Genomic DNA, 25,484 nt, shown 5'->3' with positions numbered 1-25,484 from the left:
ATGTATTGAGGTCAGTAAATGTTTCCCGATTATTCTGAACCCTGTTAAATGGCAGTCAGTAGCCACCTGAGTTGGGTAGATGAGAGATCCACCTGCAGCTTAGAAATCAGGAACGTGGGCTGGAATCTGCCCCCCTTGACTCACCTGTGAAGGGGCCACACAGATCCTAGATTCCTCGGAGCCCTGGAGAGACCTGAGGACCCCATGACTGGAAACTGTTCTTCCGCTTTCAGCTGCTGTAATCACTTCCTCTTGCCTGGATCTCTCCAAAATGAAATTTTTGTTCTTTGAGGTCAATTGGTCTACCGCTCAGGCGTTGGGGGGCCATGAGTGGCCCTTTCCACGGGGCCAGCAACGGCCAGATCTGCAACCCGGATCAGGCCCTGGGGATTGGGGAGTGGCTGATCTAAGCACCTTGGCCCCGGTTTATTTTGGTCTAGGGTTGCGGGCTGGGTCAGCACCTTGGGCGCGGCCTCTGCCTGAGACTGTGAAACCCGAAGCCTCCAGTGTGTGTCCTTGGCCCACAGGTGTCTTGGGCAGCATCCGAGGCTGGTCTGCGTCCCGCCGGGAAAGGCCAAGGTAAGTGGCTGAGGTCTGCTTCTGGACGCTCTCACTTTGTCAAGAGAATCCTGTCTCTGAAAAGCAAGCCTAACTTCCCCCAGTGACCGGTATCTGGGTGTCTGCATCAACCAGGGATCTCCAGAGAAATGGAATCAATACAATATATGTTTATTATGTATATGAAGAGATTTGTCTTAAGGAATTGGCTCATGTGATGGTGGGAGCTAATAAATCTGAAATCTATTTCCAATAGGCTGGAATCACAGGGGGGATTTCTATGTTGCTGTCTTGAAGACAATGCCTTTTTCCCTAGGAAATCTCAGCTCTTGTTCTTAAGTCCTTCAACTGATTGGATAAGGCCCACCCAGAGTGCCAAGGATAACTTTCTCTCCTTAAAGTCAACCCATCAGATACATTAATTACACCTAGAAATATTTCCACAGTAACACCTAGACTAGTGTTTGACCTAACAACTTGGTACCATTGCCTGAAAAGCTGGCACGTAAATTTTAAGCATCACTATGGCCCCCCATCCCCCACCCCATAAACAAACGACTCTTAGAATGTCATCTCCACGATGAAGCCTTCCACATTGTGCCCCATCACAAAGGAGAGAACGCAGAGGTCTGTGACTGGCTGCATCTGGGCAGAGAGAGCCAGAAGGAGACTGAGCAGGGCAGGCGTGAGGGGTACCTGGGGCAGGGCAGTGGGTATTTCACCAGGGACAGCCAAGGAGCTTAGGCAATGGGAAGCCAGAGTAGGCATTAGAGCAGGGCAGGGGTGTAGTTAGATACACGAACTACTGCAAGACTCGTCCCTGGCTAGTATAGATCTGTTAGCACCCTGAGGTGAGGGAGGGCAACAGATGCCAGGGCCCCAGTCCACGCAGAAAATGGCAAGGCCAGGCCCACGGGCTGTGGGCATAGGGACAGGGCACATTCAAGGGATCCTGAGGGTAGACTGGGTCAGCTTGGGATGTACAAATGGGACTTGCTAAACATTCATTCTGAGCTCCAAGCTGCGGGCACAGTGCCAGAAATACCCACCTCCTCAGGCTGCACAAGGCCCTTGACGCTGATCTCTGAGCTGTGGGCGCAGGGCCAGAAATACCCCTTTGGGCTGCACAAGGTCCTCGACCTGACCCTGAACGTCTGCGGCAGACGCCCCTTGGACCCTACCCTTCAGTACAGCTTCATCTTTTCCTGTGAGGCCTTCTTACGTGTCTCCTTGAACCAGAGCATGCAGACCTTTCACCTGCTTCACATCCTTCCCTTTTGCAGCAGGGACTAGATTCGAGGTGTTTCCAGCTTCTTTGAGCAGTTGCAGTTCTTCTAGGGGCTGTGATCCTTCTCTGGTTTTTTGCAATTTGTCAACTCCCCCCTAAGGAATGTGAAAAAGCTCAAAAGTCCCACATGGGTGAAGGAGAATCATCGGGATGCGTCTTAAAGAATTCAGTCCCTCTCAGGAATGCTGTCTTTTTGACATTCAGTTGCTCTGTACGACTGATAAGAATTGGAAAACCACAGCTTCTTACAAGAGGTTGTACTGATTTTTTTTTAAGTTTGTTTATTTTGAGAAAGAGAGAGAGAGCACTGTCGGGAGGGACGGAGACAGAGAACCCAAGCCGGCTGTGGTCACCGGCACAGAGCCCGATGCGGGGCTCGAACTCACGAACTGCAAGATTGTGACCTAAGCTGAAGTCAGACTGAGCCACCCAGATGCCCCCTGAATTAAAACTTCATTCATCCATAAATGGATGTGGATTGCCTTCACGTTTGGTCTGTTGTAAATAGTTCTGCCACAACCCCCAGTGTACAAATATATATTTTTGAGTCCCTGTTGTCTGTTCTTCTGGGGATGCACCCAGAAGTGGAATTGCTAGATCGGGTGGTGATTCTATGCTTAATATTTCCGGTGACCACCAGACACCTCCATCGTGTACATTTCACATTCCCCGCCAGCAGGACGCAGGGCTCTGAGTTCTCCACATCCTCACTGCCACTGTTACTTTCTCTTTGGTTTTACCATAACCCTCCTAATGATTGTGAAGCACTATCGCACTGTGGTTTTGGTTTGCATTTCCCTGATCACTAATGATGTTGAGCATGTTTTCATGGGCTTATTGACCATTTGTGTATCTTCTTGGAGAAAAATATTCAAATTCTTTGCCCATGTGAAAATTGGGCCGTTTGTCTGTTTCTTGTTGAGTTCTAAGAGTTCTTATATTTTCTGGATATTAATCCTTTATCAGATATATAGTTTGCAAATATTCTCTCTCATTCTGTGGGCTGCCTTTTTACTCTTGATTGTTTCCTTTGATGCACAACAGTTCTTAGTTTTGATAAATTCTTTGAATTTGAATTTGATAAATTCATATATATGTGTGTGTCATCTCCAATGAACCATTGCCAAATCCAACATTGTAAAGTTTTGCCCTGTTTTCTTAGTTTTAGCGCTTATGTTCAAGTCTCTGATTCGTTTTGAGTTCATTTATTTTCATTGTGCGTTAATTTTTGAACATAGTGTGCAATAAGGGTTCAGCCTTTTTTTTTTTTTTTGGCATGTGGAGATCCATTTTCCCCAGCAACATTTGTTGGAAAGACTCTCCTAAACTGAATTAATTTTGGTATCTCTATCAAAAATCATTTGAACACATATTTAAGGGTTTATTTCTGGACTCTCTATTCTAATCTATTGGTTTACATGTTTGTTCTTATGTCAATACCATACTGTTTTGATGACTATAGTTTTGTATTAAGTTTTGAAGTCAGGAAATTTGAATCCTCCAACTTTGTTCTTTTCGAGGTATGCAGGGCCTCATATGAGTTTTATTTGTTTGTTTGTTTGTTTGTTTGTTTAAGGGGGGGCACAAGTGAGCAAGGGGCAGAGAGAGAGAGAGAGAAAGAAAGAGAGAGAGCGAAGCGGGGCTCACCCAAGCAGGGTTCATATTTTACCTAAAATGGGGGTCATGATTACCCCAATCGGGGCTCGAGTTTACCCAATGTGGGGCCCGAACTCACGAACTGTGAGAACCTGAGCCAAAACCAGATGCTTAACTAGTGAGCCACCCAGGTGCCCCCATATGAGTTTTAGAATAGGTTTTTCTATTTCTGCAAAAAAAAAAAAAAGTCATTGTGATTTAGATAGGGTGGCATTGAATCTGTAGTGGCTTTGGGTATTATCATCATTGCGACAATTTCCAGCCTATGAACTTGGGAGGCCTTTCCGTCTATTTATGTCTTTTTAAATTTCTTTCAGCAACATTTTATAATTTTTGGTGTACAGTCTTCCCCTTCTTTGGTTAAGCTCATTCCTAAGTATTTGATTCTTTTGATGCTATTATAAACAGAATTAATTTCCTTTCTGGATTGTCATTGTTAGGGTATAGAAATGCAGCAGATTGCTCCAGGTTGATTTTGTATCCTGCCACTTTGCTGAATGCTCTCCCAGGATTTTTGTGGTGAAATCTTGGGGAGTTTCTACATTAAGAGCCTGTCATCTGTGAAGAGATCATTTTCCTACTTCTTTTCCAAGTCGGATGCCTTTCATTTCTTTTCCTTGCTTACTTGCTCTGGAGAGGACTTCCAGAACTAAGTTGAATAGAATTACGGAACGTGAGCAATCCTGTTCTATATTGAATGTGCCCCCTCAAAACTCATATGTTGAAATCCTAACCCACAGTGGGGTCACAGGCGGTGCTCCGTGCTAGCAGCCGGAGTGGACTGAGACAGTCGTCTTGTTCCTGACCTTAGAGGAAGAGCTGCATCTTTCCTCACTGAGTATGATGTTCACTGTGAGTTTTTCTTGATGGCTTCATCATTCCGAGGAAGCACCCTTCGCTTCCTTATTGCATATTTTTTCCCACGAACGGGCGTTGAATTTTGTCAAATGCTTCTTCTGCATCGATTGTGATGATCAAGTGATTTTCATCCTTCTGTGAAGGCGGTGCCTCACGCGCACTGGTTTTGTACGGTGGGATAGTTTGGCCTGGGGTAGAATCGCACAGAGGTGAGAGCAGTTCTCCAGCATAATGACTCTGAGGCCCTTCCCCGTGGGGGCAGGCTGGCCCGAGACTCTTTTTCCTGGCCGTATAGTATCCCACAGATTGCGTCCAGCACCGTATCTCCATCTTCCCGCAGAGGTGCCTTTTGGGTGGATTCTGGTCGGGGGGACTAGCAGTGGTGCTGTTGGGCCCAGCTGCGTCCCGTTTCCATGGAGCTGCTGGGCGGGCATGGTCTCCCACGTGTGAGGACTGTTTGGATTCCTGCTTTCCTCCTGCCCTGTCGCTGTCATGTGGACACTCACTTGGCCAGGTCTTTGGGGCTGGGGCTGGGGCCGGGGCCTGCTCCCGGTTTCCCTCAGTACTGGAAACCTCACCGAGCTGTGCTTGCTGAGCCAAAACCTCAGCTGCCTCTCACAGAATGACAGCGTCAGGAGTATTTGTTGCCACGGGCCATCTGGCCTCCCCTTGGGGCTGTCCCCAAGAACCAGCTCCGTGGGGACCTGCAGGCTGATTTCCCTTCAAATCTTCTCTTTTGGCTACAAAATTAGGGGCTGCCAGTGCTCCATGTTGAGCCTGGAAACAAATGACTGCTTTGCACTTTTCCCAAAAAAGAAGGCAGGTCCAGGAGCTAGTCCCACCAGGCTCATGTTCGCGTCATGTGTTTACAACTATTATGGACACTTCTGCTCTGTGCCCGGCCTCAGGGCCCAGTGATTCTGGACCCGGGGAAGGCCTCGGTCCTGAAGATACCCACCCTGGCTGCAGTGCAGGGCCAAACCCAGACACACCCAGCCCCATGGGGCCAGGGCCAGGCTGACGGGAGGAATCAAGGCTGGGGGACCCCAGAGTAAGGGCTGGGCCCTGCCCGGGAGGTTAGAGGAGGCTTCCTAGAAAATGGCACTGGGTATTAAAGGATGAATAGCGGGGCGCCTGGGTGGCTCAGTCGGTTAAGCGAATGACTTCAGCTCAGGTCATGATCTCACCGTTCATGAGTTCGAGCCCCGTGTTGGGCTCTGTGCTGGCAGCTCAGAGTCTGGAGCCTGCTTTGGATTCTGTGTCTCCCTCTCTCTCTCTGCTCCGCCCCCACTCATGCTCTGTCTGTCTCTCTCTCCCTTAAAAATGAATAAACCTTAAAAAATTTTTTTAATTTAAAAAATAATAAAAAATAAAGGGTGAATAGGAGTTCATCAGGCAGCAAGGTGATGGGGGCGACCCTGACAGAGGGAGTGTGCAAGAGGGCAAGTGCAGGAACATGGAACAAACGTGGGAAACCGCGCGCAGGTGGGCGCCCAGAGGCCGGGGACGTGGCTGAGGGGGCAGAAGGGAAGCGCTTCCTGCAGAAACAGCGGACGGGTCTTCCTCGAGATCTGCCCCCTCTGCTCCATCCCAAGACCAGTTTCCACGTCAATGTCCTGCAGGAGAGAAACTCTCTCTGACCAGGATCCTTACACTGCAGTGGTAATTGGGCTTCCTCTCTATGCCTCTTGAGAGCAATAATATGACACCCACTGCATGCTGCCTGCAGGCGAGCCTCTCATTGTTAGAGGCAAAAACAGCTGCTCAGGGAGGTTCTTGGCTTTGGATGTGAGCCCTGGGCTGCAGGGAACGGTGACTCTGACCGCTGCCTGACCTGATGCCTCTTCTACATCACTTCATCGGCACCCCAACACAGGGAGGGGGTGGTGACAGAGTCTGATCTCCATTTATAGAGCCACCAAAGGGGGCATTCCTGCTCAAGGACCCACAGTGCTGGCGCCTCCAAGAAATGCAGAGCCAGTGGCCCCTGCCTGCACCCATCAGCCCTCAGGAGGTCAAACTGGGCAGGGGGGAGGGGGATGCGGGAGGGGGGAGGGGGGATTCGGGGGGGGGGGGGGTTGTCGAGACCCACCCTCCCCATCAGTCCCTGGGAGAGGGTGCACCCAGGGTAGCTGCCCCACCCCTAGGGTTTTACACAATCATTTCCCCCTAATTATAAAAGCGTTGGGCAATTTCCTGATGGAGAATCAAAGAAGCAGAAAAGAAAACAAATGGAAAAAGTCACAACCTCTCCCATAATCGAGCGGCACAGAGATAATCTCTGTTGGTATTTTCGGGGCCTGCCTTCCAGCATTTGAAAAATGGGCTTATTATTTTTGTTGTTGTTATCCGAGTAACGTGTCTCTGCAGGAGAAAAAGCGACCAACGAGATAAGCAGAAAGAAAAAATAAACAGAAATTACCTATCATTTTCCCCAACAGGAACCGTTAATATTTTAAAGCTTTTATTTTTCTTAGTACACAACACTTCACATCTACTGCAGACGATTTAGAAAATGCAGGAGAGCCGAAAGCAGAGAAATTGCTTTTTTGTTCCTCCACCCGAGATATGCTCTGTTAAACTCCAGTTTTATGGTTTTCCAGACTATGAATGCTCATGAGATGAAAGATAGCAGCAAGTGATTATAAGCAAAGACTCCGGATCCGGACAGTTCAGGTTCAAATCCCAGCTCCTCCCACTGGCTGTGTGACCTTGGGCAGGTAGCTTCATCTCTCTGAGCCTCAGTTTCCTTGTCTGTACAACAGGAAGGGTGATAATCTTGCTGACTTCCTCCAAGGGCACAGGGGAGATTGAGATAATGTAGTCACTGTGCCTAAGATGTGTTTAAAACCTGAATTTTTATGCTGCTTTCCTCCACTTACGCATATGCGCATGCGCACACGTAGCACTAGCCGATGTAGGAGGGGAAAGCAGGCAGGCCCTCTCTGGACAGTCCAATCTGCGGGTCCAGTCCCAGCCTGGTCCCAGAGGGAGCCATGGACTAGGAACAGCACCCCACAGCTTGTCTAGCCGTGAGGCGAGGAGCAGGGCTAGTACACCCAGATCTGCTCTCCCAAGGTCTACTCGTGCTTTCCATTTTACAGAAGAAGAAACTGAGGCCCAGAAAGGGGTAGGTGATTTGTCCGGGGTCCAGATTTGATCCATGATGTGGATGAATGTGTCAAGTTACAAGGAAAAGAGGTAAGTCTTAGAAAAAAAATTTTTAATGTTTATTTTGAGAGACAGAGACAGAGTGCCAGCAGGGAAGGGACAGAGAGAGAGGAAGACACAGATTCTGAAGCAGGCTCGACTCTGAGCTGTCAGCACAGAGCCCGACTTGGGGCTTGAACTCAGGAATGGTGAGATCATGACCTGAACCGAAGTCGGACGCTCAACCGACTGAGCATCCCAGGCGCCCCAAAGAGGTGATTCTTTAAAACAGAATTTCCTTTTGTTATTTTATTTTAAATAAAAATGGGGGAATGGGTGGGCAAAATGAGTGAAAGGAGTCAAAAGGTATGAACTTCCAAATATCAAATAAATAAATTCTAAGAAGGAATGTCCAGCGTGGTGACCATGGTTAATGACACTGTATTGTCGATTCGAAAGTTGCTAAGACAGCAGATCTTCAAAGTTCTCATCACAAGAAAAAAAATTTTTGTAAGGATGTGTGGTCATGGAAATTAATTAGACTTGCTATGGGGATCATTTTGCAATATACAAAAATATTAAATCTGTGTACATCTGAAGCTAATATAACCTTTCAGTTATATCTCAACAAAAAATAATATATGCTCAGTGTGAAAAATTCAAATTTACAGAGTTCTGTGAAAGAAAGAGAATCCTCACTATGCCCTTTGAAGAACAGTTTGACACACATGCTTCCAGGAATAAATATACAGATGCAGAAGGGGGGGGGGGCTCTGTGTGTGTGTGTGTGTGTGTGTGTGTGTGTGTGTGTACACTTTATTTTACTAAACTGTCATTCTACTTTACATATAACCTGCAAATTGTTTTGTTTACCAACTCTGCATTGTGAATGTATGTGCACCTCTATCCTCATAAATCTACCTAATTATTTTTTCTTCAATGGACTGTCTTACCTCCCATTTACATTTTTTGTAATATTTTTTCTTTTTTATTTCAAAAAACATTTAAAAAAATTTTTTTTTATTTTTGAGAGTAGAGGAGGGGCAGAGGGATTCTTAACTGGGCTGTATGCTCAGTGTGAAACTCAGTCTTACCACCCTGGGATCATGACCTGAGCTGAAATCAAGAGTCAGACATGTAACTGACTGAACCACCCAGGTGCCCCAATAGCATTTTTTCAAATTTCTGAAGTGTCAATTTGCATTTTTCATTTTTCTCTATTATTGCAGTATGGCATTCACCCACGAACATGCATGAAATGCACTAATTTTAGGTGTGGAGTTTGCTTAATTTTTCATATGGTCAGAGCTGGGTAAGCACCACTCAGGTCAACCTGGAAGGTTCCCATGTGCCTCTCCCATACATCATCCTGTTCCAAATATAGCTGTATGTGTTCTGGTATCTTCACAAAGATTGTTCCCCATTTTATAAAATAATTTTTATTATTTTCTGTTATTTTCAATAGGGGATCTTAATCCTTCAGTATTGCAAGTTTTGTTGTTGTTGTTGTTTTTTAAGGAAGCTCAGGGGCACCTGGGTGGCTCAGTCGGTTGGGTGACTGACTTCAGCTCAAGTCATGATCTCGCAGTCTGTGGGTTCGAGCCCCATGTCGGGCTCTGGGCTGACAGCTCAGAGCCTGGAGCCTGCTTCAGATTCCGTGTCTCCCTCTCTCTCTCTGCCCCTCCCCTGTTCTCTCTCTCTCTCTGTGTCTCTCAAAAATTAAATAAAAACTTAAAACAATAAATAAATAAAGGCAACTCTACGGCCAGCATGGGGCTTGAACTCATGTCCCTGAGATTAAGAGTCATGTGCTCTACCAACTAACCGAGCCAGCCAGGTGCCCCAGCAAGTCCGCTTTTTTTCCCTTTCATTAAACTTTTTATGTTGAAGTAATGCTAGATTCACATGCAGTTGTAAAAATTAAGGCAGAATTGAAAGCATATGTTCATACAAAAACTTGCACGTGAATATTCATAGCGGTGTTATTTAGAATAGTCAAAAGTTGAAACCATCTAAATGCCTTCCAGCTGATGTACAGACAAATCAGTGTGAATTATCTATGTAGTGGAGTATTACTCAGCCACAAAAAGGAATGAAATATTCAAATACGCTAAACATGGAGGAATCTTAAAAACATGACACCGAATAAAAGAAGCCAGACGTAAAAGATCACATATTATATGAGTCCCTTTGTATGAATGGTCCAAAACAGACCAATCTATAGAGACAGAAAGTAGATTAGTGATGGGGTGCCTGGGTGACTCAGTCAGATAAGTATCCAACTTCGGTTCAGGTCATGATCTCACTGTCTGGAAGTTTGAGCCCTTTGTCAGGCTCTGTGCTGACAGCTCAGAGCCTGGAGCCTGCTTTGCATCCTGTGTCTCCCTCTCTCTCTCTCTCTGCTCCTCCCTGCTTGTGCTCTGTCTCTCTTGCTCTCAAAAATAAATAAAGCATTAAAAAAATTTTAAAGAAAGTAGGTTAGTGGCTAGCACAAGGTGGGGGAAAGCGAGAATAAGTGACCACTAATAGGCACAGAGTTTCTTTTTGAGGGTGGTTAAAATACTACAGAATTAGATAGTGGCGATGGTTGTATAACTTTGTGAATACTAAAAATCACTGAACACTTTAAAAGGGTGTTTTATGGTTTATGAGTTATATCTCAATAAAACTATTTTTAGAGGCACCTGGGTGGCTCAGCCAGTTAAGCGTCCAACTTCGGCTCAGGTCATGATTCGCAGCCTGTGAATTTGAGCCCCCCATCAGGCTCTGTGTTGACAGCTCAGAGCCTGGAGCCTGCTTCAGATTCTGTCTTCTCCTTCTCTCTCTGCCCCTCCCCTGCTCGCATTCTGCCTCCCTCTCTCTCTCAAAAATAAATAAAACACTAAAAATAAAAAAGGAAGAAGACACAGAGACTCGATTCTTCCCCTGATACCAACATCCTACGCGACTGTGGTACATTATCACCACCAGGAAGTTGATATCCATACAATCAGAGATTTTATTCAGATTTCTCTAGTTTTACATGCACTCATTGTGTCTCATAGAACCCAACAGCTCTGCGAGGTGGAGATGACCTCCCAGAGAAGACTCAGAATGAGAACGGGCTTTGCCTCAGGTTGAAATTTTGCATGTGGCATGAGGTAGGGCTCGAGGTCCGAGTTGGTCCATGTGGATATTTGGGTGCCCCAGACCAATCTTTTGAAAAGGCTTAAGCTCACACAAGGGAGGCACAGGGATTCCAACCCAGATCCGTCTGACTCAACACCGGAACATTCCCTGTGGGCCTGTCCTACGGGCCAGCCAGCTGAGCAAGCTTTGCCCTGTCAGCAAAATGCAAGTGGCTTTTCAGAGCGTTGCCAAAGGACACAGGGCGGGGAGGCCCGGGCCAGCTCTAACTCGCTTCCTTCCTACAGGGACATGAAAAGCCTTCCTACAGGGACATGAAAAGCCTCACTCTGCCTCCCGCCTGCCCTGACCCCACCTACTTTTATTTGTTCCTTTTCCTGCCTTCTTCCGAGGGGAAGGTGGATGTCTTAGCTGTGTGTGCATTCCCTGCGCAGAAGATGCAGCGCGTCCCCACCAAGTGGAAGGTCAAGCTCATGCCTGTGTCCAGAGCCTTCGTCCACTGGGATATGTGGGTGTGAGGCTCCCAGGCCACCCTCAAACCTGCCCAGTGTCCCCCAAGTCTCCCCAAATCGAGGAGAGTCTTCATCAAAACCCCAGACATCCCGGAGTCTCCCTAGACTCCTCTCCTCCCTCGCCCTCCAGAACATTCCGGGTCCTGGCCGATTCTCAGGATTGCGCCTCCTGCTCCTTCTCCCAAAGGGAGGCTGTCTCTTCTCCAAAGGCTGCTCCAGCTCATCTTTGGTCTGGGGGTGGTCTGGGATCCAGGAGGTCTGAGGGCCACAGCAGGTGCCTAATCAATGCTGTGCTTCCTGCCACCTCCCAATCCCTCTCCCTACCAAGCAACCACAGGGAGCTTTTGAGAACTTAAAAAATACACCAAGCTACCCTCCGATTCAAAAGTCACCTTTGGCTCCCATCATCCTGAAATAGAGCCCACATACTCCCTGCAGCCCTGTGAGGAGGCCCAGCCTCTGCCCATCTCCGGGGCCTTCTCTCCCTCCCTCTCCCCCTTGCTCACCCTGCTTCAGGCTCAGCACCCTCCTTGGGACTCCTCAAACATACCCAGCTCCTTCCCACCTCAGGACCTTTGCACATGCTGTACCTCCAGCCTGGGATGACCTCCCCCCCCCCATCTCAGTGTGCCTGACTCCTTCCCCTCATTCAGGTCTCAGCTCAAATGTCGCTTCCTCAGAACACGCCCCTCCCCGCGCTCTCCAGGTCGTCCACCATTTCCTGTTTGATTTCCTTCTCAGTACATATTGCCAGGTGACCGCTCCTTGTTTATATATTTGCCTTTTATGTTTATTATATCCCCGACACCCAGCCCAGAACCCATGAGGTAGTGACTCCTTGACATATATTTGTAGAATGAGCGAGTGAATGAATGAATGGATGGATGAACAGATGCAGTTAAGGGACCAGAAATGATAAGAAGCCCTTCTGAGGCCCAGGTACAGAGTGGATTATTTGTACCTTCCCCCAATTTGGAGATGGGCCCCTCTGGAAGCAGCCAGGTGGGCGTGGGGGGTGAGGGCGCACTCAGCTGGATGTAACCCTGCGCTCAGCAGGCCTGACGCCCGGGGCAACCCCAGCGCGCTGAGCCTCAGTTTCCTTCTTGGAAAAACAGGCACAGTTATCATCGTGACCTCTCCCACCCTCCTCCTCCACCTGCTTCGGCCAGGGCAGGGTCTAGGCCTGTCAGCTGCTGTCATCCCTGGGGAGCTGGGAGGCCTGGGAGCCACAGTTGGTGCCTAATCAATGCTGAAGGGAATCTTACACTCCAGGCCTCCTTGCAGGTCTTAGTTTGCAGATTTCATAGCGCTTCTCTCTGCTCCTCTTTCCCTCCCCACAGAGGGGATGCTTCATCTCTCTGAGCCCCCCCTGCACCCCCAACTTGGAAGATGGGGAATTGGAGCCTTGGGGACCTCCACCCCTTCAAGGCAGCCCATATGGGCTAACTGAGGCTCAGAGATGCTTCTCTACCTGGCCAGCAACACCTCTCCGGGCCTCTCGGGTATAGGCTGAGGATGCGCCCAGGGGGCTGAGGCTTGAGGGAGGTTGCCTTGCTCACCCAGAGGCACAGAGCGGGGAGGGTCAAAACCAGAATCCTCCTGTTACAGGGGGTCCGGTCTGGCTGTGCACCCTGCCGGATGAGCGCAAAAGCAAACGCACACTGCTGCCTCCAAATGCTGAGGAGAACCAGGCACATGAGGGCCCAGAAGAAAAAAGAGGATTCTGAGCACCTTCCATCAGATGCCCAGGAAATCCCTCCTTCCCTCCCTGTCTTGTTCCTCTCCTCCCTCCCTCCTTCCCTCCCTCCTTCCTTTGAGCATCAACACGAACTCATGGATTTTTAACACGTCCGCTGAGTTTCCATCCCACGAAGTCCTCTTCTCATTCAGGATTACTTGTCCCACATTTAGCTGGCAGGTGCCTCTCAGCGTTTGCCCCTTTGACAGACCCTTAGAAGTTCTCTTCTCTTCTGGCCTCACAATAGACTTCTGGCTCTTGGGGCCCATCTCCTGCTCAGAGATGGCACGAGCTCTTCCTCCAGGAGCCCCGGCTTGTTTCATGGGCAGTGAGACCAGAGCTGGCCCGAGGGGTGCCCTCTGCTACCGGTCTGCTCCCTGTTTCTAGACCTTTTCGGTGGCGTGAGCCGAAGCACGCTTTTCCTTTGTGAAAGAGAATCCATTCAGTGTTCCTACTGATTTTCCAAAATTATTTGGGATTGCAGGATTTTACTTAACCTTCTCGCTTTTATATTTGTACCTTTCGTCTGACCCTGAAAACCTTGGTCGCTAGCATTAACAAGATTACTTATTTGCTTTATCCAAAACAATACAGTAGTTTCAGAATAACAGCGCCAATATTATTACTAAGGATCGTCCAAAACAGCTTAAGATTTCTCTGTATTTCTTTTTGTCCTTGGGGTAAAGCTCACCAGGGAATGTGCTGTGTGAACCATGCACGGTGTTCAAATGATCACATTTTAAAGTCATCTGAAGTAATTCCTGCTTGTGGCATGAAACCACCAACCCAAAACTAGAGTTAGGTTAATTCGTCTCTCTCTTTTTTTTAAGAATATTTTTAAAATATTTGTTTATTTATTTTTGAGAGACAGAGAGAGTAAGGAGGGGCAGAGAGAGAGAGAGAAACAGAGAATCCCAAGCAGGCTCTACGCTGTCAGCCCAGAACCCGAGGCAGGGCTTGAACCCACAAACCATGAGATCATGACCTGGGCCGAAACCAAGAGTTGGACACTCAACCAATTGAATCTCCCAGGTGCCCCAGATTTGTCTCATTTTTATTTCCTTCCTGAATCTTCCTGTCCGAAAGACACTGGGCTCAATATGGCTGCTTCAGCCCAGTCTTTATATCTGCATTCCAGGCAGCAGGAAGGAGAAACGGAGAGAGAAGGCCAAAGAGGGTACTCTGCATGTAATTTTAACTTGTATTTCTCATTAGAGTATGTTTCCAGGGCAATTGCATTTATTCACTATGATTTCTTGCTTTTTTTTTTTTTTTTACATAGGGTAGTTAATTTTTTATTTGTTTTTGGGAAAGTATATATTATGTATATTAGCTCTTTGTAATATGGGTTGGAAGTATTTTTCCCATGTCATCTATCATTTTACATTGATAAGGGCGTACGTTGACATACAAAATCTTTGTTCTATTTTACATAGTCACTGACACATACATCCTTTCCCTTATGACTTCTGGGCTCTGAATGATCATTAGGAAAGCTCTCTTCATTCCCAGACAGTAGAGCAGTCCACACACATTTTCTTCTAGTGTTTGTAGGGTATGTGTGTACAAGTACATTTCTAGCCCATTAGGAATTATCTACTACACACGGGGAGGTGTGGACCCAATGTTACACATTTTTGTATTACTATGCAATTGGTCCAACATCCTTTTTTCCTTTCAAAGATTTGAAACTGGTCGGGGGAGGGAAGCTACTTTGGCCAACGTGGCAGCATTTGAACTGAGTAACCTGAAGGAACAGCTAGTCAGGAGGAAGAGGTGAGGGAAGGAGCTTCAGGCAGAGGGAGCATGTGCAAAGGTCCTGAGGCAAGAATGGTATTGCCCCGTGCAAGGACTAACAGGGGTGTCTATGGCTGGAGCGAAGCGAATGAGGGAGTGTGGAGGGAAAAGAGGGTGTAAAGGAGAAGCGTTTGCCTTATTCTGGAGCCTGCGGGGCGCAGAGAAAGGACTAGCCCTGGTGCTCGAAAGGCCCCCTCTGGCTCTGGTAAGGCGTGCTGTTTGTCAAATGTGGAGGCTGAGAGAGTCTAGGGGGAGTGGAGTGTAGACAGAGGGTGAGGATGGTTGCCCCATTTCCCTGAAGAGGAGCTTAGGCCAGTGGCCTCCTCCCCTCTCCTACTGCGTGCACCACATGGGCCGGCAGCCTCATCTACACCGGCTCTCCGGAGCTGTCAGAGAAGAAACCGCTATTCCTGTGCTACCGCCCGCGGCTGGCTCTGCGAATCAGGCCGCAAATTAATCCTCCACTGCACAAATGTTCTCCGCCCCTCCCAGGCCCCGCCCACCAAGGGGACACTCCACCTAACCCCGCCCACAAAAGGACAACCCCGCCCACTAACGGGCAACCCCCGCCCCCTAAAGGGCAATCCTGTGGTTCCGCTTACCCAATGCGAGTAGCCCAGTGCCACCAGGCGAAACTCCGCCCCTTGCCCCGCTGGAAACCCACCTTCAAGCCGCGCAAGGCCTCAGCACAGGTGCGCCCCATCTCGCCCGGCTGGAACCCGTCAGGAGTGTCTGGGTTCAAGTCCACACTTCGCTGCCCTCAGTGGTGTGGCCTCTGACACCCCCGCTGATCTCTGGGCCTTTTCCCCGTTATGCAGTGGACATGAAATAACCTTACCCCCAAATCTGACCCTGCACGTTCTTGCGTGTGACCTCAAGAGTGTCACTTCACCTCCCCGAACCTCAGCTTACCTCTCTCTAGGATGGGTGCAGGACGAACATGCTCTTCAAAACGCTGCCCCTCTGTTTCCCAGTTGTGTCAAGCTTTGGCAAGCATCTTAACTGCCTCTTTGCCTCAGTTTACTCACTGAGAGTGGGCTGTTCAGAGCGCAAACTTTGAGGATGCAGGTTGGATGCTCAGGTTCTGGATAAATGTTTAAGGTTGTTGGTGCAGTTGGTCCAGGAGGGGAGATGCAGGAAACAGGCTGTGGGGCGTGGGGGGCTCAGCTGAAGGAAAAGCCAGTAGGTTGAGGTCCGAGGGAGGCACTGAACCTCAGTTCCTTTATCTACAGAATGGGTCTGTGAGGTTGTGGTGAGGCCAAAGGGGAATCAGCCATGGGGGCTTGGTGACAGCACAGAGTAGGTGCGTTAGAAATGAGGGTTTTTCCCTCTGGTAGCAGTGACGGCCATCCCCGGTTTGGCCACCCTTACTCGGAAGTATTTATTGTTTGGCCACTGCCTCTGGCTGACCTAACGTGCTCCAAAGGCCTGGAGGGCTGGCACCCTAACAAAACCAAGTTAAAATAAATAAATTAATTAATAAATAAAAATTTAAAAAGAAGTTTTAAAGGTCTATCCAGAGACTGTTATTGCTGATCAAGCCATTGCCAGAGAGGATGACCCTTCTCCCTCCTGCCTAGTCCCCCTACCAAACCCTACTCCCAAGCCACTCAAGGCCCAGAGGTCCCTCCCGAGGGCCGGAGCCCCCAGCTCATCACCTCCCACGACACCTTCTTTGCCTCACCTTGGGGAGCTGTCCCCCTCCCACACTCTATGTGATTTTTGCCCACAGTTCATTTGCCCTCCAGCTGTTAATAAAGATGGAAGTTGAGGGAAAGGCACACGCAGAGGGAGGGAGGAACTGTGTGCGGAGCCCCACATGTCACCTGGCCAGATGCATTTTTCTGGGTAAATTTTGCTCTTCCCTTCCTGGCTCTGATCCCGCTCTCTGCTGACATCGGCTGGGATTGTGAGCTTGAGGTCATGGGGTCAGGCTCTGTGTCAGGCTCGGTGGGAGGCTGCTTGGGATTCTCTCTCTCTCTCTCTCTCCGTTCTTCCCACCTCTAAATAAATAAATAAATAAGAAAGTGGGCCTTGACTGTCAAATGAGGTACACAGTAGGAGTCCACTGTGGCTGAAGAAAGAAAAAAAAATCTAGAATGAAATAAGCCGTCATGCTAGTAACAATGATGATTTTTTTCAGTATTTATTCATTTTGAGAGAGAGGGAGAGAGTGCACAAGTGGGGAAGACACAGAGAGAGAGGGGGAGAGAAAGAGAGAATCCCAAGCAGGTTCCTCTCCACCAGTGCAGAGCCCGACGTAGGCTCACAAACCTGAAGATCATGACCTGAGCCAAAGTCGGATGCTTAACCGACTGAGCCACCCAGGTGCCCCTGGGCATTGATTTTATTCTAAAAATTTAATTAACTCAACAGATACTTTTTAAGCACCTGGTGTGTCCCAGTCCATGCCAAGGGCAGGAACCATGTCTGAGTTTCGTTTTTTTGCCAGTGGCTTTTTAACTTACCAGTGAGCATCAGGCACATCGTAAGTGCATAATAAAAATTCTTCAGGAAATTAAATGCTATGACGAGGGAGCTATTTAGATTATTTACATTATGTCTGTGTCTTCTGAACCTGTTTTCCCACTGAGCAAAAATTACTTCGGCAATCAGAAAAGCAAACATGTAAAGATGCCTCTATTAGAAAATGTACACGTTCATGTCCTAGGCCCCCCCTGCCCCCCAACGTGGCCCCGTCTGCCCAGCCTCCGTTCCTTTCCTCTGCCTGGTTCCTCCTAGCTTCTCACCAAGAGTGGGGCCTGGAGCAGATCTGGGCTCCTGGAAACTGGGCAGTTAAGATGAGATGGAGAGGGGCACCTGGGGGACTCAGTCAGTTCAGCATCTGACTTTGGCTCAGGTCATGATCTCACAGTTCATGGGTTCGAGCCCTGCATCGGGCTCTGTGCTGACAGCTCAGACCCTGGAACCTGCTTCAGATTCTGTGTCACCCCCTCTCTCTGCCCCTCCTCCAAATTGTGCTCTGTGTCTGTCTCTCTCTCAAAAATAAATAAACATTAAAAAAAATGGAGAGATGTCCAGATGGAGGAACTGAGGCTCAGAGAGGTAAAGTAACCTATCTAATGTCACACAGTGCGTAAGTTTCAGGGGAAGCCGTCTACTCTCGGAGCTCCTTACTCTTCCTTAAAGTGGATCAGGCTAAGCGTGATTCTTCCCTTCCCTGTGGCCTTTTTATTGGGCTTCTATGACAGCGCACATGGAGGCCCGTTTGATTTCTCAACAAGCTTCAGGCAGAAATCACTGAACTCCTCAGTACAACACCTCACACTGGTGTTGCTGGGCCCCCAAGAAGCCTCAGCCCCAGGCCCTCAAAGAGCCCCAGTCTGGGTGGGGAGGCCAAGTCAGACACATCCACTCTTAGCTCCACTGAATCAAGCAAGAGCCAGGTTTTCTGTCTGAAGAGTCTGGAGGGCTGCCTGGAGGAGGGGACCCAGAGTCAGGGCTTGAAGTGAGTGTGCTAGACTGAGAAGAAGAATAGCTGCACAGATGCACGGATGGGGAAGCTGGGGGTGAGGGGTGGATGATGCCCGCATCTGTGGGAGGGCGGCCAGGTGGGGGGATGGGGGTGAATGAGCAGGAGAGCAGCAGTGAATGGGGGGGTGGACAAGTGGGTTTGGGACTGGAGAGGAGGAGCCTTGGGCTTCTACACTCTGTAAGCACCCCGCCACCACCTTCCTCCCAGAGACCCCAGTGTAGAATGTCACAGCGTGGGGGGCCACGGAGCCACCTGCATTGCAGCCCCGCCCATCTCCAACTTGGCCCCCAGAGGGGGTCTGGGAGGGCCAGCCCCTTCACCCCCCATGACTCCCAGGCACCTGCTCTTGAACCAACCTGATGATGCTCAACACCACGGCGACCACAGCAGGGCGCTATGACTGCCAGCGGGTGGAGGGCGCCAGCGGGTGGGACTCACAGGTCCCTGTGGCCAGCTGCACCCTGTCTTGAATGCAGACACGACTGCAGCTTCCCAGCTGGGCTCAGAGGGGCCCCCAGGACCGGCCAGCCCCGCTGGGGCAACCCCTGTAAGTGGCTATTCTCCAAGATCGGTACATCTGGGTTTGCCTTCCTGTCCCTCACCCTCCTCACCTAGAGCTGAGTATGAGGTCCTGTGTCCCCAGGTACCCCCCACCCTGTAGAAGGCCCCTGATTGTAGCCTGGACATACTGTCTTCCCTGTGTATGCAGTTGGTGCCCAATGTGTGATCTTGATCTTTCCCTCAGTGGGCTTCCTCCCCCAGCCAGGGGGGCAGCAGGCGCCTCTGTGGCCTCCTCTGGGGTTGCTCAGGGAAGCAGATGTTTCCGTCTACTTGAAGGCCTGGGATTTTAGCGATAAGTCCAGGGCCAGCCCCAGAGCTAACGTGTGGGAGAGAAAGGAAAGCTGGACAAGGCGGAAAGAGGGTTAATGAGATGGATTTCCTCCCTGAGGCCCTGGGAGGGTTACAAACTCAGAGCCTGTGGACATCCCCAAAGAAATAATGATAGTGTTGATAACAATGTCATTTGTTTACTAGGCACAGCCCAGGATACCTTCTGGTCATGATAATAGAGAAGGAAGGTATTAAAATCAGTCTGTCAAAAGCCTCCTGTGGCTCTCCAGTGCTCCAAGTATAAAGCCCATACTCTTTGCTGAGGCCAGTAGGGCCCCTTATGATCCAGTCTATGGGTCTACCTACCCATATGCCCTGCCAACCACCCCCCCCACCAGTTTCCTTCCAACTCACCCAGTTCTAGCCACACCACCTCCTTGATGATGATGCTCCAAGGAGCTAAGCACATTCCCACCTCAGGGCCTTTGCACATGCTGTTCCCTGAATCATTACTGCATCCGAGGAATCTTCACTGACTGCCCATCTTTGCTTGTTGCTTTGGCTGGCTTTCTTTCCTTTGCAAAATGCTTTCAGAAGTCATTCTACTTATGGGGCACCTGGGTGACTCAGTTGGTTAAGTGTCTGACTTCAGCTCTCACAGTTCATGAGTCTGAGCCCTGTGCTGACACCTGGGAGCCTGCTTGGGATTCTTGCTCTCTCCTCGCTTTCTGCCCCTCCCTCACTCACATTTTCTCCCTCTCAAAATCAATAAACATTCAACATAAAATAAAATAGGGGCTCCTGGGTGGCTCAGTCAGTTAAGCGTCCGACTTCGGCTCAGGTCATGATCTCACAGCTCGTGGGTTCGAGCCCCGCATCAGGCTCTGTGATAACAACTCAGAGCCTGGAGCCTGCTTCGGATTCTGCGTCTCCCTCTCTCTCTGCTCCTCCCCCGCTCGTGCTCTGTCAGTTTCTTTCTCTCAAAAATAAATAAACATTAATATATAAATAAATAAATATATAAAAAGAAGCATGAGGTAACAGATGCAGAACCCCCATCTTACGGAGAAGGAAATCCCCAGAGAGGTTCTCACTGCATCCATGGAGACAGACTGTCAGACCCCCGGAGTCTGAGCCCAGACTGTACCAAATCCGCTTTCAGGCAACTAAATGCCCTCCTCCCCCTCCCTACGGGTAAATAAGCTTCCAAAAGCTACAGAGAACAGGGTCTAGTCCCTCAGACCTGGGTTTGAGGTCAAGCTTTTCCACTTTTAATTGAGGAAATTGGCTTAAGCCCCCTGAGCCTCAGTTTCCTTTTCTATAAAAACGGAGTTAAAGGCGCGGCTTTGGAGATGCCCCCTCCCCCAGAGTCTCTTTGTGCCTTCCCACGCAGGCACTCTAAGGAGCCCCCACTTGGCGTCTGGCACAGAGCTGGATACAGACAGGACCCAGCTCTGTGCGGGCAGGGCTGGGGCAGTGGGGGGAGGCTGGGAAGGCTTCCTGAAGGAGGCGTGTCAGAGCTGGCATTTCAGGTCATAGGCGGGGCTGAGGGCGAAGGCTCAGTGGTGGGGTTAAGGGGAAAGGTTCAGAGATGGGGTTCAGCTGCTTGGCCAATGGCGGTAAGAAGCCAGATTCTCCCTCTGAAGCCTCCAGCAGAGCCAGAGAAGCTACCAAAGCAGGAGAGCGAGCAATACATCCAGCTAAGGGGACCCCTGCGGTGGGGACCGGTGTGGGGGCCTCCGAGAGTGGCACATGCTGATTCTCACCCAGGCCTGGGGACCAGGAATGGCCTCTCCTAGCAGACTGAGGGAGGAGGCTGCAGCATCTGAGTCACCGGGTTCCTGTAAGAACATTCGGCCCCATGTGGGTTGTCACCAAACGGGAACACGGCCCCCGGAGCCCCTCCGTGTTGCCTTCCCCGCGGCTTCCCGCTCTCTGTTCCCACAGCTGTTCCTTTAAGGCCACAGAAGGAGAGTAGGAGGAGAGGGCAGGCAGGCAGGAGGGCATGTAGGAATTTAGGAGCTTGGGGGGAAGGGAGCTTCCCTGGCTAAGGGTCCGGTGTGTCCTGGGGCAGCCAGGACTGAGGCTCAGGACTCTGTCTCAGATGAGAAAACTGAGACTCAAAGAAAGGGAGGGTCTGTCCCCCTTCTGTACATGTAGATACCTGACTCTCTCTCAAGAACTGAAACCTGGCCTGGAGCCTGCAATGTAGATCTGATCGCGTCCCTTCCTTCCTGACTCCAAACTCTATCATGGCTCCCAGTACCCTTGGGGTGAAACCCACACACCACACCACCACCTATGAGATCCTACCGGACTCCTGTGACCTCTTTAACCTTCAGTGACCCCTACTCTCTTCCCATTCACTCCTCTCTGCCTACCCTGGACCCTCCAACATACTCAGCTCGTCCCCACCTCAGGGCCTTTGCATATGCTATGCCCTCTGCCCAGAGTACTCTTCGTACTCTTTATTATCCCCATCGGATCTCTCCGGAAAGGTGCAAAGAGAGGAGCTCACGTGCTCAGTAACATGCATCAAATTGGTGGAAGCCAGGATTTGCACTCAAGCCCATCTGACTACTCAAGCCCCGTCCCACCAGTGGGACATTTAAGACAGGCCTCCAAACCAGAGCGCCATGGAGCCGGATGATTCTCAGCCCCTCTAGGTCTTGCTGCCTCCAGATAGGTGCCAAAGGTCCTGAGGCCTCGGGCCCAAACCCCACTGCTCAGGGAGCTCCTGGGCCAACCTGACCCCTAAGTCTCCAACTGTCCCTATTGATGTGGCCGCGATTTTTCCGCCCCACTTTCTGCCCTTCATACAGAAAATGGCAGGGCCTTCAAGGACGACACAGCCAAAAATAATCAGGCCCCGACCTACCTCCCAAAAGTGGGGCAGCCCCTCCCAGCCACCTGGCACCGCGGAGGTAATTAGTGCATGTGGCAAATGAGGGTAATTAGGTCTGTGGGAACCAAACCACAGATCCAGGTTTGGAGTTTGGAGGGGGCTCAAGTGCTGCTACCCCCACCCCACCCCTCCCTGGTCCTGGGAGCCCAAGTCCATAGTGCAGGGTCAGACTCCCTCCCCTTAGCCCTTTCATGCCTTCCTGAGGGCAGCTTCTTTAATGGGTTAACTTTGTCTTTGTGCAGAAGTTGAGTTGGATCTGAATTTAAGGTGGGATCACTTTCAAGTGATGCAGAATCACCAATACTGGGTCATCTAATTCTCCTGTGTCAGGACCCCCATGCATCCACCCCATGCTGGGAGATGCCAGGCTTAAGGGAAGCCTCAGCCCAGCCCTTGAGGTGCCTCCAGGCTGGGGGAGCCAGAGCTGGACACAGACACCCCTGCTCCGTAGGGATCAGGGTGGGTTAGAAGGAGGGAGTGTGTTGGGGAACGTCTCAAGGGAGACCTGGAAGGGCTTCTCAGAGAAAAGGGCATTGAAGGTGGGACTTTGTGGGACGAATAGGAGCTCTTCGGGAGGGTACATTCTGGTGGCTGGCCCAGCTGGCCATGGCTGGGGGAATGGGGAGAAAGAGGAAGAGTGTGGCTGGAGGGGCATATAAGGGTTCCAGAGAGAAAGATTTAGAAATTATCATGCCAATTCAGACCTACTTCTATCCTTGAAGGCTGATGCCTACTTGGGATCCTTCAACCCCTGAAAGAAAACCTTTAAGAATTTGGCCCAGGATCAAAACCACATGCCCAGACAGCCAAGAATATAGTGTTTATAACAACCAGCATTTGTTAAGCTCCTGGGGTCATGCCCTTTTCACACAGGGACTTGGTGGATCCTTATAGGAAACTTCAGACGTGGGTACCATTTTTATGCCCATTTTATAGATGGAGTGACTAAGGCATAGAGCCGGGAAAATGTCTTCTTTAAGGCCACGCTGCTGGTAAGAGGCAGGGCTGAGAGTCACTCCCTGGTCACATGACTCTGGAGACCATCAAGGCTCAATACTGGGGTCTGGAGATCCTCTCCTTGAAGCATTTAAAGAGTTCCTGCAGCGGGTCAGTGCTGCTCTAGGTGCTGGGGACAGAACCACAGAAGAGGTGGAAAGGAACCAAATCATGTCATAAACAGAGCTAAGTGGCCAATGTTATTCGTACCATGAGATTGGGCATGTAGCTTTGGGGAAGAGTGACAGACTTCCCCTGATCTGGTGGGATAGGAACCCTCCAGGGAAGAGAGACGATTTGGCTTCAGTCCAAAGGTGGGTCAGATTTAACTAGGCCGAGGCCAGACTAACCCTTAAGAGCCACTCTGCAAATGCAGCTTCCCTAGAGCCAAATAAACTATTCTAACTCTCTGCTTCGTCCCTTCTGTGACAGGAAGTTCAGATTTTCATATCCTCTCTCAGCACCAAGGGAAAGCTATTCCTCATAATCAGCCACCCTGGGGTGGTGGCTGCTGCCCACACTGTAAGGACATCCCCAGGCAGAAGGGGTCTCAGGCTGGGGTGGAGGTGGCAGCTTGGGGCAGCCATGCTTGGGGCAGTCTATACCCAGGGGAGAAGGAGGGGCTGCTGGTGTTGCCTGGACTCTCTTGCCTCCTCCCTCTACCCCCCACCCTGCGAGCACCAACCCATTCTCCAGGTGAAAAAAGTGAGGTCCACACTGACAAAGCCACTCGTTCAATTTGTACTTGAATAATGCACCTTCAGGTCAGGGCTGCTCAAGGCAGGCCCCATCCCAACCCTTCCCAGAAGCCTGAGGGGGGCCCCAGGAAGTGACTCAACTCCCCACTCCCTCTCATGCTTGCCTTGGCCCCTCTCCTGGCCGCCCCCACAGAATGGACACATGGCCGTGGCTCTGCTGCCGGCTAGCACTCGGCACACACTGAGTGGCTTCCAGAAGCCTCGGCCCTGTCGGCACCTTTCCCAGTTACTTTTTTTTTTTTTTGTAATAAGGAAAAGTCACTCTTTGCACAGAACAGACGGTATTTTCTTTGTTCCCCACAATGTTCAAAGCGTTTTGTGGCTTCAGGCCTGAAAGCAAAGCCAAATCTTTTGCTTCTGCAGATGTCGTGTGAAGTCAGAAGCAGCTGGGGAAACTGAGGCACAGGCTGTTTTCCTAGCAGAGGTGACTAGCTCCGCTCATACTGGGTAAGGCTGGGGCTCCAGGATGGGCCAGCCCTCCCCAAAATGCCTAGATCTGGCCCCGACCCACGTAATAAACAGGTAATACAGATCCGGGATCCCACAGAAAGTGATGGGGGCATAGCGCAGAACAGAGCGAGATCCCCTCCACGTCCAAGATAGTCAGAGAAGTTTCTAGGCAGAGAGGGGGCAGTGGAAGGTCGAGGCGGAATATACCCCTGCAGAAAGGGCTTTCCAGGTGGAGGGATCAGGTCGGGCAAAGACCTGAAGCAAAGTAAACCCTGACCTTGGCCTGGGAATAAGTCTTCGGAAATGACATGACCAGGAATTCACCTAAAGGTAATTTGAAGATAGCTCCCAGCCCAGATGTATGATTCTTGTCAGGGAACAGAACTCAAAGAACAGGGAAAGGAGACGGGACAGAGAAGGAGAAAAGTACAACCTCTGAGGTGGCCCTCAAGCTCCAATATGAGGTTCAGGCAGCTCTTTCTGCCCGTGATTCCTGTGCCCCTGCTTTAATAAAATCACCTTTTTGCACCAAAAACAAAACAAAACACGAGGTTCAGAGCCTTAGGGAACTGTGGGCCTTGGTTCTGAAGAGCTGCAGGGCCTCTGGCCATGAACCTGAAGGGGCTGTGTGACTTTGGAGGACTCCAGAGAAAGGGCAGCCACAAGATTGACCAGTGGGCCCCACAGGTGGACTTGGGCCTGGGGAGCATGGGCTCAGCTCCAGAAGGACCCTCTTCTGACAAGTGCATGAAGGGCCCCCTCTGACCAGAGACGTCAAACCCAGGCCTGAAGACCTCCAGGGAATTCACTCATTCAGTGGGAAGGGGGCCCCAATACTCCTTCGGCCTGAGGGTGTGGGACCCTACAGCACAGCAGCGCTGATAAGCTAACCATCGTTGGCACTGAGCCCGTCCTCTTGTGGGAGACAAGGTGGACAGAAGCCCCGCCCCCACTGGGGATCAGAGGTGGGTGGGAAGTCAAGCAGGAAGGATTCTGAACAGTGCACCCCTGATCAAGCCTCATTAAGTGCCTATTGTTTGCCTCTCTCAGCCTCTTCCAGCTCTCTCTGCCTGTTTCTCTTTCATTATCTACTGAGCACCTACTGTGTGCAGGCATCCACCTTTGTGCGGTAGGGGTGTCCCTGCCCCTGGATCCCTCCGGTGGAGAGGGAAGCCCATCAAAAGCAGAAGGTCATGACATCGGGCAATGAGAAGGTGGGCAGCAGGGTCAAGGCCACCCGACAGGACGATGAAGCCACATTCTCCATCTGTCTCCCGTGCCTCTCCCCCATCTTTCTGTCCCCCCCCAACCCCGCCCCGTCCTTAACCCCTTGCCCGCCGGTCCTCTCCCGGCTTCCTCCCAGCT

Source organism: Suricata suricatta, chromosome 12, assembly GCF_006229205.1.
Source record: "Suricata suricatta isolate VVHF042 chromosome 12, meerkat_22Aug2017_6uvM2_HiC, whole genome shotgun sequence".
Lineage (NCBI taxonomy): Eukaryota > Metazoa > Chordata > Mammalia > Carnivora > Herpestidae > Suricata > Suricata suricatta.
The sequence above is the reverse complement of the archived record's forward strand: the minus strand, read 5'-3'. Positions refer to the sequence as shown.